Below are 23654 nucleotides of genomic sequence, written 5' to 3'. Positions count from 1 at the left end.
CGAAACGATTTTTTGGGCCTTCTCGACTATATCGATAGCAGAATCCTACGGACGAGTAAGAGTACACGTAAGCGGCAAGGCCGAACGAGCCGAGGGACTCCTACGCCTCCGGGATACGGATACCTCACTCATCGCCTTCCGTGAAAAGTAACTATCGCTCGGACAAACAATTCTGTTACCGATAAATAAGTCCAGACACTCAAAACAAGAGGAAAAGAAACGCAGCTTTACAACACAACGACAGTATGTTTGGGCCTCGGCGGCCGCAGAAAACATACACACACTACAAGGTAAACCGATTCTGTAGGCTCGGACCTTGACGGAGGGGGAGCAGCAGCACCCTCGCATCAACTACACCTTCGGCAAAGTCCGACCGAGCCTCGGATGGCAACGCAGTTCGAGGATCTCCACTCCGAAGGACGACATCAGCACCGCGCCCGGACCATCGCCGGTGGGGTCTTCTCTAGGAATCCGACTCAAGCAGACAGCTCGGCCAGCCACCCCGAAGCCTCAGCCAGCTGTCCCCCGAGGACATCAGCCCGGTTTGTGGCCTCGGCAACTCGACTCCGGCGTCGGTCCCGCCAGCGGACGGCCCGGCCAGGCTCCGGCCAACGAAGTCTTCTTTTCGAGCCAACTCCGCCTCTGTCCATGCCGACACCGCTGCCCCCGGCTTCGGCTCATCGAAGAGCGGCCGAGGGTTCCTTCAACTAAGCAAGAGAAGCCTCGGGCAGCAAGGCCGACCGAGCCGAGGGACTCCTACGCCTCCGGGATACGGATACCTCACTCGTCACCTTCGCACGAGGCAACTCACGCTTGGTGAAGCGGTTCAGATAGCCGACAGGCGAGTCTTAGTGCTCGAAATGAGGAAAAACACGGCTTCGTGCCGAAAATACATACATGTTCAGGCCTCGACAGCCACAATGAACAAAACACCGGCACTCAAGGTGCCATTACAAATGGAACTCCGGTTCCACCTCCGTAGGTACGAACAACCCCCCACGATTGGAGGGCCTGCGGAGCAACAGAAGGGCGACGGACGGCTCGCCGCCGCCCGCTTCAACAGCAGCGACGACGACTTCTGCTCCGAGCGGCCAAACAGCAGCAACGATGACCTCAGGGCGGATGCTGCTGCCATAAGGCCCTCGCCCATGTCCCCACTCGAGGGGCGAGGACGAGCAGAAGGCCGTAGAGTTGGAGGTCAGTCCGTGGGCGGCACCGGCTATCTCGTCGGCGGAGAAACCTCTTTCGGCTGCCGTGGCGGAAGGTGGCACCGGAAGCGGCGCCGAAGCCGCTCGGGCCGGAGAGCCGGGCACGCGGCAGCTGCCAGCGCCACGAACGGCGAACGCCCTTCCCCCGATCGCTGAGGGAAGGAGCGGGCCGCTGCCCGCGCAGAGACCAACCCCAACTCGGCGCACTCCCCTCCCCAGCACTGATGATGAACATCCTTGAAGCTGAGGGAGGGGCAGAGGCCGCAGCCCGGCTTGCTTCTCCCCACCCAGGGGCTGGTGGTCACCGACTTGGGTGACCACCGACGAGGGGATGCGGCTGGGCTACCTGATGAAAATCCTTAAAGCCGAACGATGGCTGAAAGGTACCAACTTCCGCGAAGTTGCGTTCCTCCGACGACAAGGCGGAAAGACTGCGAGTGTCCCCCATCCGGGGGCTCGGAAGGTGGAAATACGCGATGCATAAGGGGAGCGCGAAGACATGGTTGCCTTTCAAGGGGGTCACCCTCCTTTTAAAGGCAACTCTCCCCACTTGCGTCCTCAGCCATCGCGGGCTAAGTCTTCTCCAACACGCTCCAAGGTCCTCCCCCTACGACACGGGGGCTGGGTCCCACGCGTCATGCAAGATGGCTAGAGACAGAAGAAGCCAAACCGCCGCACGCGCGGTACGCGCAACTGCCCAGCGGTTACGAGCGATCCTCCACTTTCGCCCAGACCAGCGGGTGAAAGGGCGGACAGCCATGCAGGCGGCATGCGATGCACCAAAGGGGCGCACCCTTTCGACTTCGACACGTCCAGCATGGAGGCCCAGGCCCACACGTCATGTAACCGGCGCGCCGGTTGCTACGTGCAAGAAACTGCTCCGCCACTCGCGCCACTACCGCGCCTCCTCGACTACGGAACCAGTACCGCGACTCGGGGCAACCCTGCGTATGACCCAACAGTGCCAGCCAGGCACATCGGTCACGAGTTAGTCAGCCGCGGGAAAAGGCGCGACGGTCGATACGACCAGAAATGGGCAGGCAGTAATGGCGGTGGCAGGCGGGCGGAAGCAGCGGTCACGTCGTCAGCCAAGCTCACGTCCCCTCTTGGGACAGCGAGAGAACCCTCTCCCATGGCATGAAGACGACGCGCCCGTGTTCCGTTCCTCGAACGGCTCGCGCACGCGCAACGGCTGCCCCGCGAACCACTCATCCTGTCGCTTTAACTCTGCAGCGAGACAGGCGACACCTTTGGCAGGAGAAGCGGGCGACGCTTCACCTCCGCCATAATGACCGCGTCAAAAAGGCGCACCACGTTATTCGATTTCGTATCCTTTTCCTCTTCCTCTTTCTTTCTCTTACAACAGGGACCGGGAAAGGGGATACCCCGAAAGGGATCCTTCTCCGCGAAGGAAACGGGCCCCGAGCCCCCCTACTGATCAGAGGTTCGAAGGCTGGCCCCTCGGAGGGGTTCAACAGCCGCCTCAGAGCGCTCGGGCTCCGCGCCCACTACTGGTCAGAGGTTCGAAGGCCGGCCCCTCGGAAGGGTTCAACGGCCGCCTCAGGCCACTCGGGCTCCACGCCCACTACTGATCAGGGGTTCGTAGGCTAGCCCTCGAAAGGTTCACAGCCGCCTCAGACGCAGAGCGAGGGATGACCCTAGGTACGTTCGATACATAACCAAGGATCGGGCTACGCTCCCGAGGTACCATAGGACATTTTCGAGACCAGCGGGAACGATCTTGTAACGGAATCCCATCAGAGGGAGGCATCGAGCCCTCGGACCCCGTCAAAAGGGGACCGGGTCCGGCAGATCACCCGCAGGTACTTTTGGAGCGCGCCTCCGGGCCTCTAGCCGACCCCTAACAAATGGGGCACGGGCGTTCACTCGGATTACCCTTCAGGAGCTCACTGGAGACACCATGTTCGGCACCCTCCAAGGGTAACATGGCGCTTTTCCCCCCTCCTCCTTGCGGAAAGGCGACGCAAGGGCGTATGTAAAAAAGTCGAGTCTGTCCTTGGCCGTCCTCTTGCTCTGTGCAGGGGCTCGGGGGCTGCTCTCGCAAACCCGGCTCCGGCCAAACCGTTGACAGCGTCAACATACCAGCCCGAGAACTTGGGACCCGACCGTGCACCCGGTCTATGGCCAGCTCGCATGAGGGAACAACCAGACCGACTGAAGCATCGCGAAACGCTTTAAGACCTCGAAGGAGTCAAACCACTCCTCCGAGGCCTCGGGGGCTACACCCGGCGGGTGCGCTCGCGCGCACCCACCGGAACAAAACGCAACCGAGAAAGGCCGGTCCCCTTGCAAAAAAGTGCGACAAAAGCCTCCAAGCGAGTATTAACACTCCCTTCGAGGCTCGGGGGCTACTGTCGGGGACCATAATTAGGGGTACCCCAAGACTCCTAATCTCAGCTGGTAACCCCCATCAGCACAAAGCTGCAAAGGCCTGATGGGTGCGATTAAGTCAAGGCTCAGTCCGCTCAAGGGACACGATCTCGCCTCGCCCGAGCCCAGCCTCGGGCAAGGGCAGCCGACCCCGGAGGATTCACGTCTCGCCCGAGGACCCCCTCAAGCAACGGACACACCTTCGGCTCGCCCGAGGCCCAGTCTTCACCAAGAAGCAACCTTGGCCAAGTCGCCACGCCGACCGACCGTATCGCAGGAACATTTAATGCAAAGGTGCCCTGACACCTTATCCTGACGCTCGCCCTTCAGTCGACAGAGCCGAAGTGACCGTAGTCACTTCGCCGCTCCACTGACCGGCCTGACAAGAGGACAGCGCCGCCTGCGCCACTCCGATTGCTGTGCCACTCGACAGAGTGAGGCTGACAGCAGCCAAGTCCGGCCTCGGGCGCCATAGGAAACTCCGCCTCGCCCAACCCAGGGCTCGGACTCGAGCTCGGCCCCGGAAGACGACGAACTCCGCCTCGCCCGACCGAGGGCTCAGACTCGGGCTTGGCCCCGGAAGACGACGAACTCCGCCTCGCTCGACCCAGGGCTCGGACTCGGCCTCGACCCCGGAAGACGACGAACTCTGCCTCGCCCGACCCAGGGCTCGGACTCGGGCTCGGCCCCGGAAGACGACGAACTCCGCCTCGCCCGACCCAGGGCTCGGACTCGGCCTCGGCCCCGGAAGACGACGAACTCCACCTCGCCCGATCCAGGGCTCGGACTCGAACTCGGCCTCAGCCGATGGTCTCCGTCTCGCCCGACCCAAGGGCTCGGACTCGACCTCGACCTCGGAAGACAGACTCGACCATGACCTCGTAGGAGCCTCCGCCTCGCCCAACCCAGGGCTCGGACCGACCACGTCACAGGAGGGGCCATCATTACCCTACCCCTAGCTAGCCCAGGCTACGGGGAACAAGACCAGCGTCCCATCTAGCTCGCCCCGGTAAACAAGTAATGATGGCGCCCCGCATGCTCCATGACGACGGCGGCTCTCAGCCCTCTTACGGAAGCAAGGAGACGTCAGCAAGGACTCGACAGCCCCGACAGCTGTCCTTCCGCCAGGCTCCAGCGCTCCTCCGACGACCACGACATCACACGAACAGGGTGCCAAAACCTCTCCGGCTGCCACGACGGCATGTACTTAGGGCACTAGCTCCTCTCTGCTAGACACGTTAGCACACTGCTACACCTCCCAATTGTACACCTAGACCCCCTCCTTACGCCTATAAAAGGAAGGTCCAGGGCCCTCTTACAGAAGGTTGGCCGCGCGAGGAAGGACGGGACGGCGCTCGTGTAAGCCTCTCGCTCCCTCCCGCGTGGACGCTTGTAACCCCCTACTGCAAGCGCACCCGACCTGGGCGCGGGACAAACACGAAGGCCGCGGGTTTCCCCTTTTACGCCTGTCTCCCTCCGGCTTTTTCCCCCTCTTCGCGCTCCATCTCGCGCCGACCCATCTGGGCTGGGGCACGCGGCGACAATTTACTCGTCGGCCCAGGGACCCCCCGGGGTCGAAACGCCGACACTAGGCGAGCTGAAGAAGCTGCTGAACACGAAAGGCACATAGGTATTGTTTTTGAATTTTAGCTTCAGTACTTACTTTGTGGCTTTGAACTAATAGTTTACTTACTACAGCTGAACTGTCACCGCTGCCGGAGCCGTACAACCCCTGGCTGTTCCAGACATGAAGGAAGCACTGGATATAATAAGCATTGCTAACTCCATTATCAACGAAGTCATCGATAAACTATTGAACGAAGCCGCAGAAAAAATTCTTAGGGAGGATTAGACTTTATTGTAATAATACTTTGCAATATTTGATGTATGAAACAATTAATCAGACATGTAAATTTTTGTAATATATTTCTTTACGATGCATGAAATTTACGCACGTACCATTTTTGAGCCTTTGGCGAAAAAACACCTTCCCTTCTTTTCATGCTTCGTAAAGAAAGAAACCCCGCCTTTAGTAAGTCCGATAAAAACATATTTCCCGAAGTTCGCTTTGTGCCTCAGCACATTTTCTTTGTACCAAAGTATTGCCGAAGATTTGCTTCGTATTCAATCCTTTTCTGTTGTTGATGCGATATGATGTATGATGTAATGCTATGCAGAATGATATGATGATTTGATGCAAACATGATGGTGATGCCGAAGATACACACACACGCCCACACTAGAACACACAAGACTCTGCATCCCCTTAGGAACGTCTTTTGAGTCTTTTAAGCTCTGCATCCCCTTAGGAACGACTTTTGAGCTTCTTCACCTTCTATTTCGGTGGCATTTAAGCTCTACATCCCCTTAGGAACGACTTTTGAGCTTCTTCACCTTATATTTCGGTGGTATTTGGCTCTGCATTCCCTTAGGAACGACTTTTGAGCAGAAAACTTACGCTGCGCTCCCTTAGGAACGACTTTTGGCAACTTCAGAACTTAATTTTTGGCTCTGCATTCCCTTAGGAAAGACTTTTGAGCAGAAAACTTACGCTGCGCTCCCTAGGAACGACTTTTTTGTAGCTTCAGAATTTACTCTACGCTCCCTTAGGAACGATTTTTTGTAGTTTCGGAACTTACTCCGCTCCCTTAAGATCGATTTTCGAGCTTCAGAAAACTGTGAGGACACTATAGGAAACACATATATTTTCGTGGGCCAAAATATAGTCCTTCGCTACTTGTTTCTTACAAAAAATAAAATGGCTTACAAGATAAAGGTATATTAAGAGTAGGATATTCTTCAGTAGATATGTTTTGATTCTGGCACAAACTGTTGACTGCATGCGCTTCGGACTCCTCCCTGAAGTCGCACTGCTGTTGGGCGTGCTGGTGCCCTTCTGGCTGCTGGCTTCGGGTGTGAGTAGGTGGCAATGGTGGTGGTAAGGGGAGCTGGGCCCAGGAAGCTTGTGAATGACTTGCCGAAGCGATAGAAGCTGTAGGTTGATTACCTACGTATTCTGGTACATAGGGAGAGTAACATGAACTAGTATGTAAGACCTGCTTCGGCTGATTCTGCCGCGCCTCTGCTTCGGCAATCTCCTTTTGCTTCTGAATGGTGACCTGGCATGTTCTTGTAGTGTGGCCCTTGTCTTCACCACAGAATAAGCAGTAAAGTTTTCTGGGCTGATCCCCGTACCTTCCTCCGAAGACCCTGCCGCCTCTGCCCCTTGGGGTTGATGGCCTAAAAGAACTTTGTTGTTGCCCTGAGGATTGAGAGCTGTGTTGTGGCCTTTGAAGCTGGCTTCCTCTATCATCACTTTGGCTGGAGTTATGGATTGATCTGACATGTCTAGGATGGATTCTTCCTCCGAAGCCCCTAGTCATTTCAGAAAACCTGTAGGCTTCTTCCCTCCTCTGGCGGAAATCATTATCAGCCCGGATGTATTCATCCATCTTCTGAAGGAGCTTCTCCAGGGTCTGAGGGGGCTTCCTAGCAAAATATTGAGCCGTAGGTCCTGGCCGAAGCCCTTTGATCATGGCCTCAATGACAATTTCATTGGGCACTGTGGGCGCTTGTGCTCTCAGACGCAAGAACCTTCGGACATACGTCTGGTGGTATTCTTCGTGGTCTTGCGTGCACTGGAACAAAGCCTAAGCAGTGACCGGCTTCGTCTGAAACCCTTGGAAACTGGTGATCAACATGTCCTTCAGCTTCTGCCATGATGTAATTGTTCCTGGCCGGAGAGAAGAGTACCAGGTTTGTGCGACATTTTTGACTGCCATGACGAAGGATTTCGCCATGTCTGCTGTGTTGCCCCCATATGAAGATATGGTTGCTTCGTAGCTCATTAGAAACTGTTTCAGGTCTAAGTGCCCATCATACATGGGCATGTTTGGTTCAGCTTTTTTCTGACCAGCTTTTCTGAGAATCTGGCTGTGAGAAGAATCTGGCTGTGTAGAGAATCTGAGTATCATTAGGATTACGTGCGGAGTAAGATAAAGATGTCCATAGGACACAGGATCTAGAAAGTGACGGATTCCTACTATTGCAACGACTCAACCGATTATGTGTTTATGTTGATTTTAAATGGTTTTTACCCAAATGAATTTTATAGAAGCTGACTAAAAAGCTGAGCATTTGGCAGTCCGCAGCAGCTTTTGGTGGCCAGAAGCTCCAAAAAGCTGAAACAAACAGGGGCATAGGGAGCTAGGGTGGCTTATATGATGGGGGCCATGGGGTAGCCTGCAGTTCTGCTGACAGAGGAGAAGCATCATCAAAAGCAAAATTTCCATGATGGAAATCATCATACCATTCATCATCATCATAGGAATTGTCCTGACGAAGCTCTCTGCGTTGAGGTCTTCGGTCCTGGTCATCTTGAGTGAGATGACACATTTCCTCAGCGGCCTCATCGATCTTCTTCTGAAGATCGGAAAGACGAAGAATCTTCTTCTTCCTCTGGACCTGTTGATGGATGGCTTCGAGGTCCCTGATTTCTTGGTCCAACTCCTCCTCCTGAGGCGTTGGACTTGTAGCCTTCCTTTTTTTGGCTTCTAGCTTCACACAGTGTTTCTTGGTTAACGTCTAGTGGCTGCAATCAGCCCGCAGCGCTGAAGATTTCTTCGGCGGTATGACGAAGGTCACTGCTTGCCGAAGGTGGTCGAATGAGTTCACCGGCGGTGGGCGCCAATGTTGGGGACTTGTTCTCAAATGCTATGAGTTAAGAACAAGGCAACACAAATGTTAATGGTTAAAGGCCTTAGTCCTCCGAAGCATTATCTCCCCCAGGATATAATGATCTTCAGACAAAGGTCATGAAGGGCATACCTTCATCATCTCAATATGTAGGGGAAAACAGAGGCATGAATTACATATAAAGAATACAAATAATCATCCTAAATCATTAGATTATTTATATTCTTGTTGAATAACCATGAATAAACATTAACAATATTGAATTACATTTGTACCTTCGGCTTGAGAGAAGGTAAGGATCCAAATGTGACGTGCGAGTGAATACAAGATAGCGTGAACAATACGATGCTACTGTTCATCTATTTATAGGCGGAGGACACAACCTGTGTGAAATTACATTCATATCCTTGACATTTACTATTGCCTAAAGGGTAATCTATCGAGGACTAGACAACCTTTTCCCCTTTAGGTCGGTTTCATTTTCCACCGTTAAGCCAAAGCTTCTTCATTCATAGCTTCGGAATTGATTCATCCTTCTTCCAGGCCATGCCTTTCATACCGTGTGCACCTTCATCTCAAATCCAAAGGTACCTGTGACAGTATATTATACTTGGAAAACATGTTAGACGTGTTTTTGAGGACCTTCGGAAGACGAAGGCCCCCAACAGTTGGCATCTATTTTTCTTGTGATCACAATCACTATGCAGCATTGCTTTCCTATGAATTTTACTTATCCTACTTGTCTCATCGTTCCACAATCCGTACAACATCACATTGCTTTATATGATATTTCTTATTGTCCAACAAAAGGGAGGCTCATGCTGAGTGTTCGACTACTACTACAAATGATGACTTTATGTCAATTGTTATTGATGCTGAGGCATACCAACTACACTTGTGGTAATAGCTAAATCAGACTAACTGGTGCATGTGTATTGATTACATACATGTTGAGCAAGTTGAGAAGCTATTTAAGGATCAAGATCGTTACAAGAAGTCTTTACAATTGAGGCATTATTGGATCCTGTTGAGAAATCAACCAAAATGGCATGACATGTTGTGACAACTAGCAGAGACAAGAACAAGTAATAAAAAACAGAAGAGAACCAAAAAAACAAGTCCATACATAGTTGATATTAGTACTCATGATGACAATGAGGTTTTCGATCCAGAGGCTATCAATCTTGAGATCAATGCAACACAAAGACCAATTGGTTAAAAGGCAAAGAGGCATTGTGCCAAGGTTGACCATTCTTGGGCAAAAAAGAGAGAGGCAGATGCAAAAAAGGAGCTCAAGAGAGAGGAGAGATATGCCCAATCATATGCTCTCGACAAAGAAAGACTTGAGATCGACAAAGAGCGGATTGCGCTTGAAAAGAGCGGCTTGCTAGTGAGGGAGATAATATTTACTTGAAAAGAATTGCAAAAGAAAAAACATTATGGATGTTTACCTCAATTTCATGAATGAGTTCTAGAAGGAGTATTACATAAGCTTGTAGGCTGCGATTGTGGCTCGTCACAAGAATTAGATGTCATTCTTTTGAATGTGTTTTATGATCATGCTGGTCACAAGAATTAGATGCTTATGAGATTTAATTTGTTGTATGGGTTATTTGTTAGGATTTTATATGTGAACTACATGGTTAATACATGCTGATAGTGGGTCATTTATGAGTGTATATATGCTAATTGTGGCTCATTTATGAGTGCATAAGCTGATAATGGCTATGAAACACAATTTTGTAAGTTATGGTGGTAGTTTCCAGTCACACAGCTTAAGACATATTCAATGTATTCTTTTTAACCTGGAAGCATAATTGAATCCTTTTCACAAGTTCTGAAATTGCAAAATTTGTAGTTGACCAGAAAGAAGCAATCAATTTATCTTTAGATTATATCCTATTTTAGTTTATCATGTGATCTGCAAAGTGTTCTCTAGTTTCTTATCTGTTATTACCCCCAACACATCAACATTGTATGTGGTAACTAGCCTGACTTATCCTTCTCTTTTTGATTCAACTATTTGTGCATTTTGTAAATGGTTAAATCCTAGGGATGCATGGGAAATGAATGTTAAGATTTGCCTTCCAAGCTTCCTCTATTAGGGCTGGTTTGGCAGCAACGTGGGAAAAATCCTAGGGAAGATATCCACCAACGGGATTTTAGATGCCATTTAATTTCCTAGGAGGATTTTCCCTCTTGGGTGTATTTTCCATGCTACTTTTTGTGAACCAAGGGGAAAATACCCCTCTAGAGCAAAAATACTTCAAAAAAATTAGAAAAAAACCAAAGAATCTATAACAAAAATAGAAAAATACCCAAGAACACAATGAAACATCACTAAAAATCCAAAAATCTAATTTGAATACCATCCATTATGTAACGAAGAACATACTCAACATATGATTTGTCTAAAAGTCTACACCAGATATGATTCACACAATGTTTAATTTGAATACCTTTTAACATGCAATGAAGCTAATCCATCCATCAAGGCCATCTCCATCCACACAAACAGATAGACAATATAACATAAAAATGTAATACAAGGTTTCATTAGGAACACCAGCAACAAGTAATCCACTGCACCAAATATGATTTAATACAAGCATCTTCATTAAATCGTTGCATTATTCTTCTCCATAATAGCTTCATGCGTTGCTTCCACTTTGCACTCTACATGTAACACCATTTGACACATGCTTAGTTTACATGGTTACACAATGAACATGGTAGCATACAAGAAGGGAACCACAGAGCGGACAATCTCATAACAAGAACTACATGAGATAGACTGAGTTAGATAAGATCACAATGATATAACAAAAAGATTTTACAATTCACATCCTCGATGTAGCATTCTTGGACAATGGATTCTTGCATGATGCTTCAAACAACACAAAGGCATACATTTTCAGCTTGCAAGTAAAAGCATTGAACATATGTTGAGTATGAGAAATCATGTAAGAGCAACAAGAACACATTTTGACTAGTTATATCATGAGTCACTACACTTTTTCAAACATAAAATTGATGTGAGATTGTTCTTAAGTAGCAACCCAACAATAATTAAGTAGCAGCATCACATGTAGGCAAGCTAGAATTTCATGAGAATTGACTTTTAAACTTTTGGCTAGCTAGCATTCAGTGAGCACTTGATATTGGCTGGAATGATTCACTATTCAATCTTAAGAAGATAACTAACAGCATACATGTGTTGAGCAAATTGTGAAAGATAACTGACAACATACATGATTCACTTGATATTGGCTGGAAAATTGTGAAAGATGCTTGGAAGAACATACGAAATTTACTCAAATCATTTGTCCAGGCCATGCATCACTGCCACTAGATCTAGGTATAAAACCTGATCCTGAAGCCCAAAATCCGAAATATCTAAATCTTTACTCGTTTAGCCCAAAGCCCGATGCCCGGATGGTTCCAACGGGTAACGAAACTAAATACCCGATTTTAATTTGGGCCTAATCGGGTAATGGCCTCAGCAAACCGAACTACCATAAAGCCCAAACTACTTCCAGGTACAGCTAACACAATACACAAAGCAAGCAAACATCCCACCAAACCCGAGTGTACCTAAAATTTGAACCATCGGGTAGGTGCCAGGAAGGCACTGCAGTCGGCCATCGGGCGCATGCGCCACACACTAAGAACTGAGAAGACTCCTGTGAAGAACCACCGGGCCACGGCGCTAGGCGAGTGTCGCTGTTGGCCTGTTGCTGCCTTGCTGATTGAAGCTTGGAACTGGTTGGACCTAGACGTATGAACAATAGAATGGAGGACTGTACTGCCAGTACGTGTGCAATGTGTTGTTGGCTGCTGTGGTGATTTTTTGGTGCTCGCATGACTCTTGTGCTGCTTGCCGGCCTTGCACCCTTCTGTTGCTGAGGTGCTGTTGGTGTGGGACTTTGGGTGTGTCTAGTGTGTGATTTTGTGTGGAGACTAGAGATTGGATAAGTGGATTGTCAGTCTATGGACATGTGCAGTGTGCTCGGCTGGTAGCTTTATTGTGGGTTTGTGCCTTTGTGGCAACCTCTAATACTAAGTATGAGAGTCTGAGACTGAGACTATGAGATGTTTGGCCTTTAAAACACAATGCTTATTGTTCAGTTGTGATGCCTTTTTTGTTGTATTATTAAATATTGTGTTATTTGCTGCCGGAATACACTGCATACTGTTTAGAAATATGAATAACTGATATATTGCATGTTGTTTGCAATCGCGGCTACCCGTATTGAACCCGAATTTTCGAGTTTAGCTTAGATCGAGTACGTATTCGGGTATTGTTTTTGAAAGCCGAATTGTCAAAAGCCCAAAATAACTGACCCAAAAATTCGTGCTAACCAGAATGCCTAGAGCTAACTGCCACGAAGTAACCTACAATTATAAAAATGACATTATATGCTTGTAGTGTACAATATTGCATGCTTAGTAGATTCAAGTTATAACATACCTAATTTTGCGCTTGAGCCTCATTTCACTAACATCATGCTCCGTTGTTGTTAAGAAAACCTCTCTATTTGTCACATATTTGAAAAACTCCAAATCATATGACTTGTCCTCAACCGTTAATCCATCCATTACTTTCAATTCATTCTGACACTTGCTAATGGAAAATTGTTCCACATGTCTATTCTTTTCTTTAAGAGTTTCAAGTGTTTCTATAGCATGGATCTTTTTAAACTCCACATAACTTTCAAGAGCTGATCCAACATGGCTTTGCTTACATTTTCTCCCACTGCCACCTTCTCTCTAGCTCGATTCTTGATTAGACGGGACTTATTGAGCTTCAGTGGGTTCATTAGTACATATTGGGACAAATTGAACATCAGTAGATAGATTGAGCACACTTGTGGTCTCTTGTCCATCCAAATCAAGTGAATTAGTACTAAAGGGATTGAGACTTTGTCTAGACACACTTCTAGATGGAGTAGAAGGTGGAGGAAGATCAGTAGCAGTTGATGTGAAATTTAACTCTCCGGTAGCCACACTACCTATACAAAATGCAACAAGTATATTAAAGTGACATGATACGTTGTTGGATCTGTGGCTGAGCTAGGCTAGCAAGCACAATGAGAACAAGAAAGCACATAGACAGACACTAGCCATCAGTCCCCACAAGAGCATAGGTAAAGAAAGATGAAGGCACATGAATGTACTATTATTTCAATGGATGCATGAAGTTGCTACCTATTTTGGTTTGCTCAACTCTGATGTTCAGAAAGCATATAGTTTATGTTTGAGAGACTAATAATTATGGTAGTTGCATTATGTAGCAAAAAGTGCTACATGCTATCAAAATATTGGCGTCCATGAATCGTAAAGTACTTAGAATGCAACATTCACTAATTCACATTATTGAAAAGGTTGGCTGCAATACTGCCAAGAAAGCCGAACCGGATAAATATAGGTTGGAAAAATTGAGCAAAAGTACATTGAATCTGAACTAGCTCAAGATAGGGCAACATGACGCAAGTGGTGATCAATCTGTTTAACTGGTGTTAAGCTGACATAAACATATTGAATGGTGACAGAAACATATTGAATGGTGACAAAAACAAATTACTTGGTGACAGAAACAGATTGAGCATCAATTAACTGATGTTGAATAGCAGGACAACAACTAGCTCATCATAAAAACAACCTAGAAGATCTTGTTGAACAAACAGAAGGTATAAATAAATAGAATGCTGAAGTATACACACACACACCTTCATATAGCCCTTCTAAACTATAAAAAAGAGGGAATGACCTGTTGCGAAACTTTGATACCTTTGGGTGAGCCTATTAAATGCAACATGAAATGTAATTTGTTATTAGTACCAAAAGTGAACATATTGAACGCACAAATATAGAATCATACAAAGAAATTTTGCTTACACAAATCATCCTTGGCCAAACTTCTAGTTCAGCTAGTACCATGCATAGGGTGTCATTCCAACCAACCCAGCTTTCTTTTCTTGAATCCCTTATTACCTTGTAGTATCCTTTAAGCTCTCTCTCCTTCTATTGCAGTTCTTGTTTAGAGAAATGAGATAGAGGGACTTTTCATGAACTTGGTAGTGATACTATTCCATCCATCACGATTCCAACCATTTTGACCTTTGAATTTTGGATTATCTTTGTGATCATGCATCACATCAACTAAGCCTTTCTTGTACACATTATTCCAAATCATCCTTTTTTCAAAACTGAAATTGTGGAAATAACAGTACATAACTAGGCAACTTTAAGTTCATAAGTAATAATAGTACATAATCGATGAATGCATAGAACTAGGCAACTAGCTACATGACAAACTACAAAACATACATACTACAAGCTATTATAGGAACCCACATCTAGCTATTGTAGGCAACCCACATATGAAGTGTGATCTGATCTCTTAGAGTGCTTCCATCACTTGATTCTGTGTCATTCAGGTAGTTGTTATCTCCCTCTAGGACATCAACATATTGACATGGAGAGATGTAATCTAATTAGTTGTCAAGCCATCTTTTGTCTCCATTTTACCCTCTAATTATGTTGTGAAATGCAACAATTGCAGATGTGATCTTGATTTGGTTCTCTATGGGATGAAATGTGCCTACTTTTAGAATTGGGAACCATTTCTTTAGAACATAGATGGCTCTCTCTATATGGTTACGAAGAATTGCATGATGGTGGTTGAACAACTCTCTATAGTTCGCATAATCACTTTGTGATGAACGATGCCTCCTAAACTCATTGAGATGATATACCCTATATATGGTGCAATGAAGGATGATGTATTTGCATAACCACCATATACTAGATGAAACTTTCCTTCTGGCACACTAAATCCTTTGCTAATAGCAGATCGAAGCACCCCTGCATCTGAGGTTGACCCTTCCCATCCACATGAAACAAATGTGAAATTGAGTTCGAAGTCACAGACTACCATACATTTGTGTGAAAGAGTTCCTTTTCTATTTCTATACGGAGGGGTCCTATGTTCTACTATGGTGATGTGTATATGTGTGTCATCGATTGCACCAATGCAGTTCTGCAAAGAAAAGAATATGGAAAGAAATTGAGGCAATGTGGCAAACTAGCAATGAAAGGGAAAAACTTAAGCAAATTGTGTGTTTGGAATTGATAGCTCACCTAAAAATGGCATGAACCTAGAATCTGTTGCAATTTTGGTATGAGTTTGGACAGAGCTAGGAAACTTCACAAAATGTTGAGTTAGTGTGGAAATAATATCAAATACTTCAAATATTTTTCTATGGATAGTCTCTCCACTATGTTGAAAAGTCTTCTGTAGCATTTGGTTAGTAGCATTGTGGGAGATCATGTACATGAACATCCCAAGTTGCTCCTCAACAGTAACACCTCATGTGTCTCATAGTAAATTTTCTCTTCTAAGAAAATTTCCTATGGTTTTGAATATCACTAGCTCCATTCAGAACTCAGATTTGAACCAACTCTCATGTCCTTCAAGGATTTCTCTAACCTTTTTAGCACTAGTGAGTGAGGAAGTGTGGATGGGCTCTTTCTCTTCTGAGAGGTATGTAATTTTTGTAGGGAGAATAACAAAGAACAACTCATCGTCGTCTTCTTCCTCATCTAACAAAAAATGTCTAACTTGCTTCTCCCGAAAACCCATATCTAGAGAACTAGAGATAGCTCTTATAAGGAACTTAAGCATGCAAAACATGAAGATAGCTCTTATTTACAGAACATGTTGTAACAAGGATAGTAGTAAAGAAATCTAAATCCACTCACTTTCTTTACACTCAATCATGTTAACATCAATGCAGTCCAAAAACAAATCTAAAGACACTAACTTTCTTTATCTATGGCCTGAGACAATTATTGTGACCGGTACCCAGCAACCGTCCCAGGCAAACATACAACAGTAGTAGAAGGCATCTACACAAAGCAAGGACTCTGAAGTCCAGACTGACATCAAAGTCTCCCTCGTGACTCACACCTCAACATTGTTGGGAGTTGGGACTGCCAATAACTTTATACTACTAGGAATCAACAATAACACAATCTGACTAATGACTAATGCTAAGAGAGGATGAAAACATATGGTATTATTTTATTTTCAGGGATCAATGGCAGATGGTCCCTAGTTCTATGGTCCATCTGAATATCACAAATAAAATAAAACAACTTGCTGCAAAATAAGCAACTTGCTAGAATGAAAACACCAATGGAAGCCTAGGCTCGTTCGTCAGCTACGTGTAGATGGAGCAGGTACACTGCATTACCTACGTATCCAGTTAGCAACAACAAGTGCTTGGCTGCCAACAACTACTAGTAAGAACCAAGGAGTACGAGCACATGAGACATGAATTGATGGATGTAATGTACCACAATTGAGAATTGTGTTAGATTCTATTGTGCCTAGGATCAATTCCTAAGCCCATAGAATACCAATCCGTAACTGCATATCCTCGATGATGAGTAGATCTATTCTATTGACAGGAATAGTGGCACATACCTTCATTGTTCATCGCAGCAGCCATCACAATAGTGTCTTGCAGCGAAGACCCACCTCCTCCTCCTCCACCACCCTGCGTGCGACAAGGAGACTGGTTCCCGTTGTTGATCGGCAGTGGATTGGCTCCTCCATTGGCACTTGTAGGGGGAGGCTCAGATCCCGTTCCCGTTGGGCAGATAGCAGGGATCAAAGCCATGAGCCGCAACTCTTCCAGTCACTCTGAGCGCCTAGGTGATGGGGACCTCTACAAAGTGTTGATTAGGGTTTTGTGGTCGAGTCATTAGCATTGGCTAAACCTGTCGGCCCCCTTAATTTATTTATATGGCGTCGTGTGACCGGGGCTGCAACCAATGGTTAGGATAGCCCCCCTGATCAAGGGAGTGATTAGGATTAACTCTACCCCGATTACTGTTAACTGGCTAGCGTAGAGGACACATCCTAACAGTCTCCCCTCTGTTCTCTACATACCTCTCACTCAAACTTTTCGGAATTCCATCATTCGACAGGTTTACACATAGAGACCAATGCGTGACAATGATCTATTAGGTTTCACTGCACTCATTGACTACAACATGCTCCCCTGCTTCAGAATGAAAGACTTTACTAGGTTGCAAACTGTAGCCCCTATGATTCAAGATCATAGGCACTCCCTTAATCTCATGTCAGTTGCGTGCTTACTAAACATGCTGGGTGGAAGGCCTTTTGTGAGCGGATCTGCAAGCATTTGATGGGTTCTTATATGCTCAACTTCAATGGTTTGATCATGAATCTTCTCCTTAACAATATAACACTTAATGGCAATATACTTGGCAACGCCATTTGACTTATTATTATGGGAGAAAAATACCATTGGATCATTATCGCAGTAAATTGTAAGTGGTCGGTCTATGCTATCAACCACTCTTATCCGGGTACGAATTTCTTCATCCACATCGCCTATCCAGTTGCCTCATACGTCGCTACAAACTCAACGTGCATTGTCGATGATGCTCTCGCTGTCTATTTGCAACTCTTTCAAGAAATAGCTCCCCCAGAGAGAGTAAATATATACCCTAAAGTGGATTTCAGTGTATCTCTACACCCTCCCTAGTCGGCATTTGCATAGCCAACTATTTGTAGGAGACTAGATCTTCTATATGTAAGCATGAAACCTTAAGTACCTTGCAGGTACATTAGAGCCTTCTTGACTGCTTTCCAGTGATCTATGCCTGGATTCTTCTGATAGCGTCCAAGCATCTCGGTGGTAAATGCTAAGTCAGGGCGAGTACATACTTGATCATACATAATGCTTCCGATAGCGAAAGCATATGGTATTGACTTCGTCTTGTTTTTCTCATACTGATTCTTGAGACACTGATATTCCCTGAACTTATCACCCTTGACTATTGGACCAGGCGAGGCATTACACTTATGCATATTGTACCTCTTTAGTACGTTCTCTCTGTGTGACTTCTGTGAGAATCCTAATACTCCCTTTTGTCCGTCTCTATGAATTTCTATTCCTAGAACATAAGAGGCTACTCCCATGTCTTTCATATCAAAGTTTGAGGAAAGAAACATTTTTGTTTCTGCCAGTAGATCCTTATCACAACTATCTAAAACTATGTCATCAACATACAGAACAAGGAAGATATACTTTCATTTCTTAAATTTTGCATAACTTCAATTGTCTTCCTTGTTTTCCTCAAAACCAAACTTCCTAATAGTCTGATCAAACTTGATATACCACTGTTTGGAGGCTTGTTTTAATCCATAAATGGACCTCCTTAAGTGACATCCCATGTGTTCTTTACCGCTCACGACAAAACCCTTTGGTTGTGCCATGAACACATTTCGCACTCTCCATTTAGGAATGTTGTCTTCACATCCATCTGATGGAGCTCTAGATCAAAATGAGCCACTAGTGCCATAATAATCCTGAATGAATCTTTTGCTGAGATATGTGAGAAGGTTTCATGGTAGTCAATTGCTTCTCTCTGTGTGAACCCTTTGGACACAAGTATAGCCTTATATCTTTCTACATTCCCCTTGGAGTAACGCTTGGTCTTGTAGACCCACTTACAACCTACTATTTTGGCTCCTTAGGGAATGACCTCTAAGTCCCAAACTTTGTTCATTCTCATGGATTCTAATTCATCTTCCATGGCTGAAAACAATTTCGATGAATTTTTGCTTCTCATAGCTTCTTCATATGTAGTGGGATCACCTTCTGTATCAATGTCCTTACTCATATAAATATCATCACTTTCTGTGTCTTCTGTTGCATAGACTTCATGGTCATCAGGGATTGCAGATCTTCTGGGCCTCTGCGACCTCCTGAGACTTGTTTCTTATTCTGGTTCGTTCTGGGGCTCCTGCAATGGTGTGTTACTTGGCACAACACTACCACTGTCTTTTGAACGTTCGTATGCAACCGTCTCTGGGCCAAGATACGCAGAAGGTGAAGCTTCTTGCTTTGTAGTAGTTGCACTAGGTGATGCAACATTTGTAGCAGGGGTTTCACTCACAGTCGGTATAACTGTTGGTGGGACCACAATGGGTATCAAGAAGTATGGTTCTTCAACTATCGGAAATGGTACATGTGTCCTCTTTTCCTGAAGGTCAACGTCTCTAAGTGCCTTACTCCCCTTGATAATGTCATCCTCTAAGAAAATGGTATGTTTGGTTTCTATAAACTTGGTTTGTCTACCTGGGCAGTAGAATCTATAACCCTTCGATCTCTCAGGGTAGCCAATAAAATGGTAGCTAGTGGTTCTCTCATCTAGCTTTCCCTATCCAGGATTAAATATTCTAGCTTCTGCTGGACAACCCCATGTGTGGAAGTAGTTGAGCATGGGCTTTCTGCCAGTCCACAACTCATGTGGAGTTTTAGCGATTGATTTACTAGGGACTCTGTTGAGTACATGCATAGCAATTTTAAAGCCTCCATCCACAGACCCAATGGTAAGTTAGAGTAACTAAGCATACTCCTTACCATATCCATTAATGTTTTGTTAAGCCTTTCAACAACCTCATTCTGTTGTGGTTCACCAGGTGTTGAATACTGAGAAACAATACCAGTTTCTCTTAGGAACTTCGCAAATGGCCCTGGTACCTGTCCATACTCAGTATGACAACCATAGTAACCCCCACGATCTGACCTGACAACCTTTATCTTCAAATCGTGTTGATTTTCTACTTCATCCTTGAACAGTTTAAACTTGTATAAAGCTTCTAATCTTTCCATAATGGGATAAATATAACCGTAGCGAGAGTAGTCATCTATGAAGGTTATGAACAAGTTGAACTCATCTACTGTCCTAACTGGAAAAGGAACACAGATATATGTATGAATAATTTCTAACACTCACGTACTGTGCTTAGCATTTTTCTTAATCCGCTTCACAAATTTACCCATAATGCAATCTCTGCATTGCTCTAAGTCTGTGAAGTCTAAGTGATGGAGAATCTGTTCCTTAACAAGGCGCTTTATTCTCCCCTCGAAATATGGCCCAAACGATAGTGTCATAATTTCGACGAGGTTTCTCCATCACTTTGTTTTTTCCTGCCACTGCTGGTTGGATTGTTTTCTGATGTATCTAAGACATTAACAGCATCACTGTGCGAAAGTAAATAAAGCATATCTCGTCGGATGGTGAGACCAACATCTTTATTATCAAACTGAATAACACACTGCCTATCACCGAAATGACAATGAATGTGTTGATCATCTAATGTGGAAACTAAAATAAGGTTCCTTCGCAAGGAAGGTACATAGAGTATGCCTCTCAACAACAGTACAAAACCATTAGGTAAGCTAAGATGTAGTTCTCCAATGGCCTCGACTGTTGCTTCGACTCTATTTGCCACTCTAATTGTTCTTTGGCCCTTTGGGAGCCTTTGGCTTGAACGGAGTCATCGTTGAGAGTTGGCAACATGAACAGTTGCACCTAAGTCAATCCACCAAGAATAACTAGGATATTCTAAATATAAAGACTCATTTACAAAAGTCACTTGGTACTTACCACTCTCTAGAACAAACTGCATGAATTCAGGGCACTTTCTTTTGTAATGACCTATCTTCTTGCAGTAGAGGCAGGTATCAGGGGAACTGAGATGCTGCCTCCTTACTTTGGCTGATTGTTGTTGCTAGTAGAAGCCTGGTTATTCTGCTTACCCTGCTTTTTGAACTTCTTCTTTGAGTTCTTATTCTGTTTAGGGATATTGCGTTTTACAAAGTTGAAAGAGTCTCATGTCTGCTTCAATCTCTCTTCCTCCTAGACACATTATGCTAACAATTGGTCTATGTTCCACTTATCAGTGACACTGGTGTTATACTGGATATGAAAGGTCTCAAACTCCTTTGGTCGAGACTTCATATCATAGATGCCACAAATTCCTCGTGCAAGGGAGACCTGAGGTATTTGTTTATGTTAGCAACGATGGATATCATTTTCTATATGAATGCTCTAACACCATTTCCATTGTACTTTGCATTTACAAAATCAGTCATCAGAGAGCAAGCATATGCCTTAGAGGACCCCTTATGATGAGAAGCTACCCTCTCAAGGTACTCCTTGACAGTCTCACAATCTGGTATGGAACTCTTAAGAGACTCATTGATGGTCCTCTTAAGAATAATCATACACTTATCATTTTACCTCTCCCACTTAACTTTTTTGATGTTGTACTGCATCCACTTGTGTTCATAGTTGGAAGTGCCATCTTTGAGCTCTATTGGTCTATCAAACCGTAGTGAGTTATCTATTTCACCCACTATGGTTATCACATCAATATCCTATCGCCAAAAATGGTAATTACTACCATCTAGCAATTTCATCTGAGCAATCTGGCTAATCAGCATAGCAGTATGTGGACCTTTGCAAAATTAAAACAGAAAAATATTTAGGACATCTGAAATAAATATTGAATCATAGAACTTGCATGAATCAAATATTCAACGTTGGTCAAATAACAACCATTACGACCTAGTCGGCCTCATGGCTCGGCCTGCCTGGCGGCCCGACTTTGGCCTTTTGGCCTGTGCAATGGAGGTAGGCGTGCCTAGGCCATAACCTGGGCCCAGGCTGCCATTTTGCCACACTGGCCGGCTGACGCGCCCCGCCTCTAGTTTGCACTATCGGATCCAACGGATAGTCATGATTGAGCTGATACCTATTCATGTCTATAAAAGCGAAAAAATTGGCCAACCCTAACTCTATCCCTCCGGTTTTCTCGGTCGAGCGTCGTAGGGCACCGCTCGCTGTCCAGCTCAGTCCGGCGGCGCTCATCCATTCCACTCTTCTCTCTGTGCTGTGCATTGGCTGGCCCGAGCTCGACGGAACAGGGCCCTGCGGGTCGTGCTGCTGGCGTGCGCATCCCCTTGAGCGGGTGCGCTGCCGCCGGCATGGCACCGTCGGTGGTCCCCGATGGTGAGGTAAATCACGGCCTCTGTGGCCGTCTCCTCTGAACCTTCCCTCTCCCCCAGATCTAACCCCTATTACTCGATTCCACTCGTTTCTGTAATGAATGTTTGTAAGAAATGAAACCTGATGTAATAGGTGGAATCGAGTTGTTGAGGTGAAGCACATAGATCTGGGCCCTATGCTATGATTTGTTGACGGATTCAAACCAAATAACTCTTTAGTGCTTAGATGGTGCATATATGCACATGGACCCGCTCAGTTTTGGATTCTGTTAGGGTTTTTGAAACCCTAATGCATTCCGTGCAATTCTTTACTCATTCTTACCGTTGCCTTGGGCGTGGATTCAAAATCCCGAGCACTATTTACGATTTTGGGCAAAACTAGTTAGGATTTGGAAACCCTAACGTGATTTGTGGGTTACTGATACTCTCAGTTCCATGAGGTCAAAGTCGAGACTCGCTGTGTCTCTAATGGCTTTGATATGCAAACTTAGGGTTTGTAAAACCCTAAACCGAGCATATTCTTTTCTGTCCTATTCTCAATCTAATCTTTCTTTCTTTCTTCTCTATTCTCTGTTCTCTGTTCTCGGGTGATTAAGCAATGAGGAAAAACTGAGCTTAGTAACTTTGAGTCGAGACTTTTCTGTGATCTCAAAATTGACGCGGATTAGGAGATCTAGGGGTCTTAGGGTGTCTCTGATACCATTGTTAGATTCTATGGTGCCTAGGATCAATTCCTAAGACCCTAGAATACCAATCCGTAACTCCAAATCCTCGATAACGAGTAGTTCTATTCTACTGAGAGGAATAGAGACACATACCTTTATTGTTGTTCATCGCAGCAGCCATCACGGTCGCGTCTTGCAGCAAAGACCCGCCTCTTCCTCCTCCTCCTCCACCTCCCTACATGTGACAAGGAGACTGGTTCCTATTGTTGATCGGTGGTGGATCAGCTCCTCCATTGGCACATGCAGGGGAGGCTCAGATCCCATTCCCATTGAGGAGATAGTGGGGATCGAAGCCATGAGCCGCAGCTCTTCCAGTCATTACGAGCGCCTAGCTTATGGGGACCTCTACAAAGTATCAATTAGGGTTTTGTGGTTGAGTGATTAGTGTTGGCTAAACCTGTCCCCCCCTTAATCTATTTATATGGCGTTGTGTGACCGAGGGCTGCAATCAATGGTTAGGATAGCCCCACGATCAGGGGCGCGATTAGACGGTGAGGATTAACCCTACCCCGATTACTGTTAATCGGCTAGTGTAAATGACACATCCTAACAACCTGAACCAAGGAGTAATAACAACACTAAATTGATGAATTGAGATGTGAACCAATGAGTAACCTTGACATATGTATTATACGAGGAGGTTGATATGAGATGAAGTACCCGATCTAGATGGATGCAGTTAGCGTGATGCAGAAGAAAAAGAGGATTTTAGGACCAGCATCAGGAGAGGATTTTAG

General features: G+C 45.6%; 1 pseudogene; it reads right to left on the bottom strand.

Moving 5' to 3' along the window:
* Window positions 1-11888: 11888 nt before the first annotated feature.
* On the bottom strand, window positions 11889-14490 carry LOC103632263 (uncharacterized; annotated as a pseudogene).
* Between the last annotated feature and the right edge of the window lie 9164 nt (window positions 14491-23654).

This window comes from Zea mays, chromosome 7 (genome assembly GCF_902167145.1).
Source record: "Zea mays cultivar B73 chromosome 7, Zm-B73-REFERENCE-NAM-5.0, whole genome shotgun sequence".
NCBI lineage: Eukaryota > Viridiplantae > Streptophyta > Magnoliopsida > Poales > Poaceae > Zea > Zea mays.
Note: the sequence above shows the minus strand (reverse complement) of the source record. Positions and strands in the feature narration are given on the sequence as shown.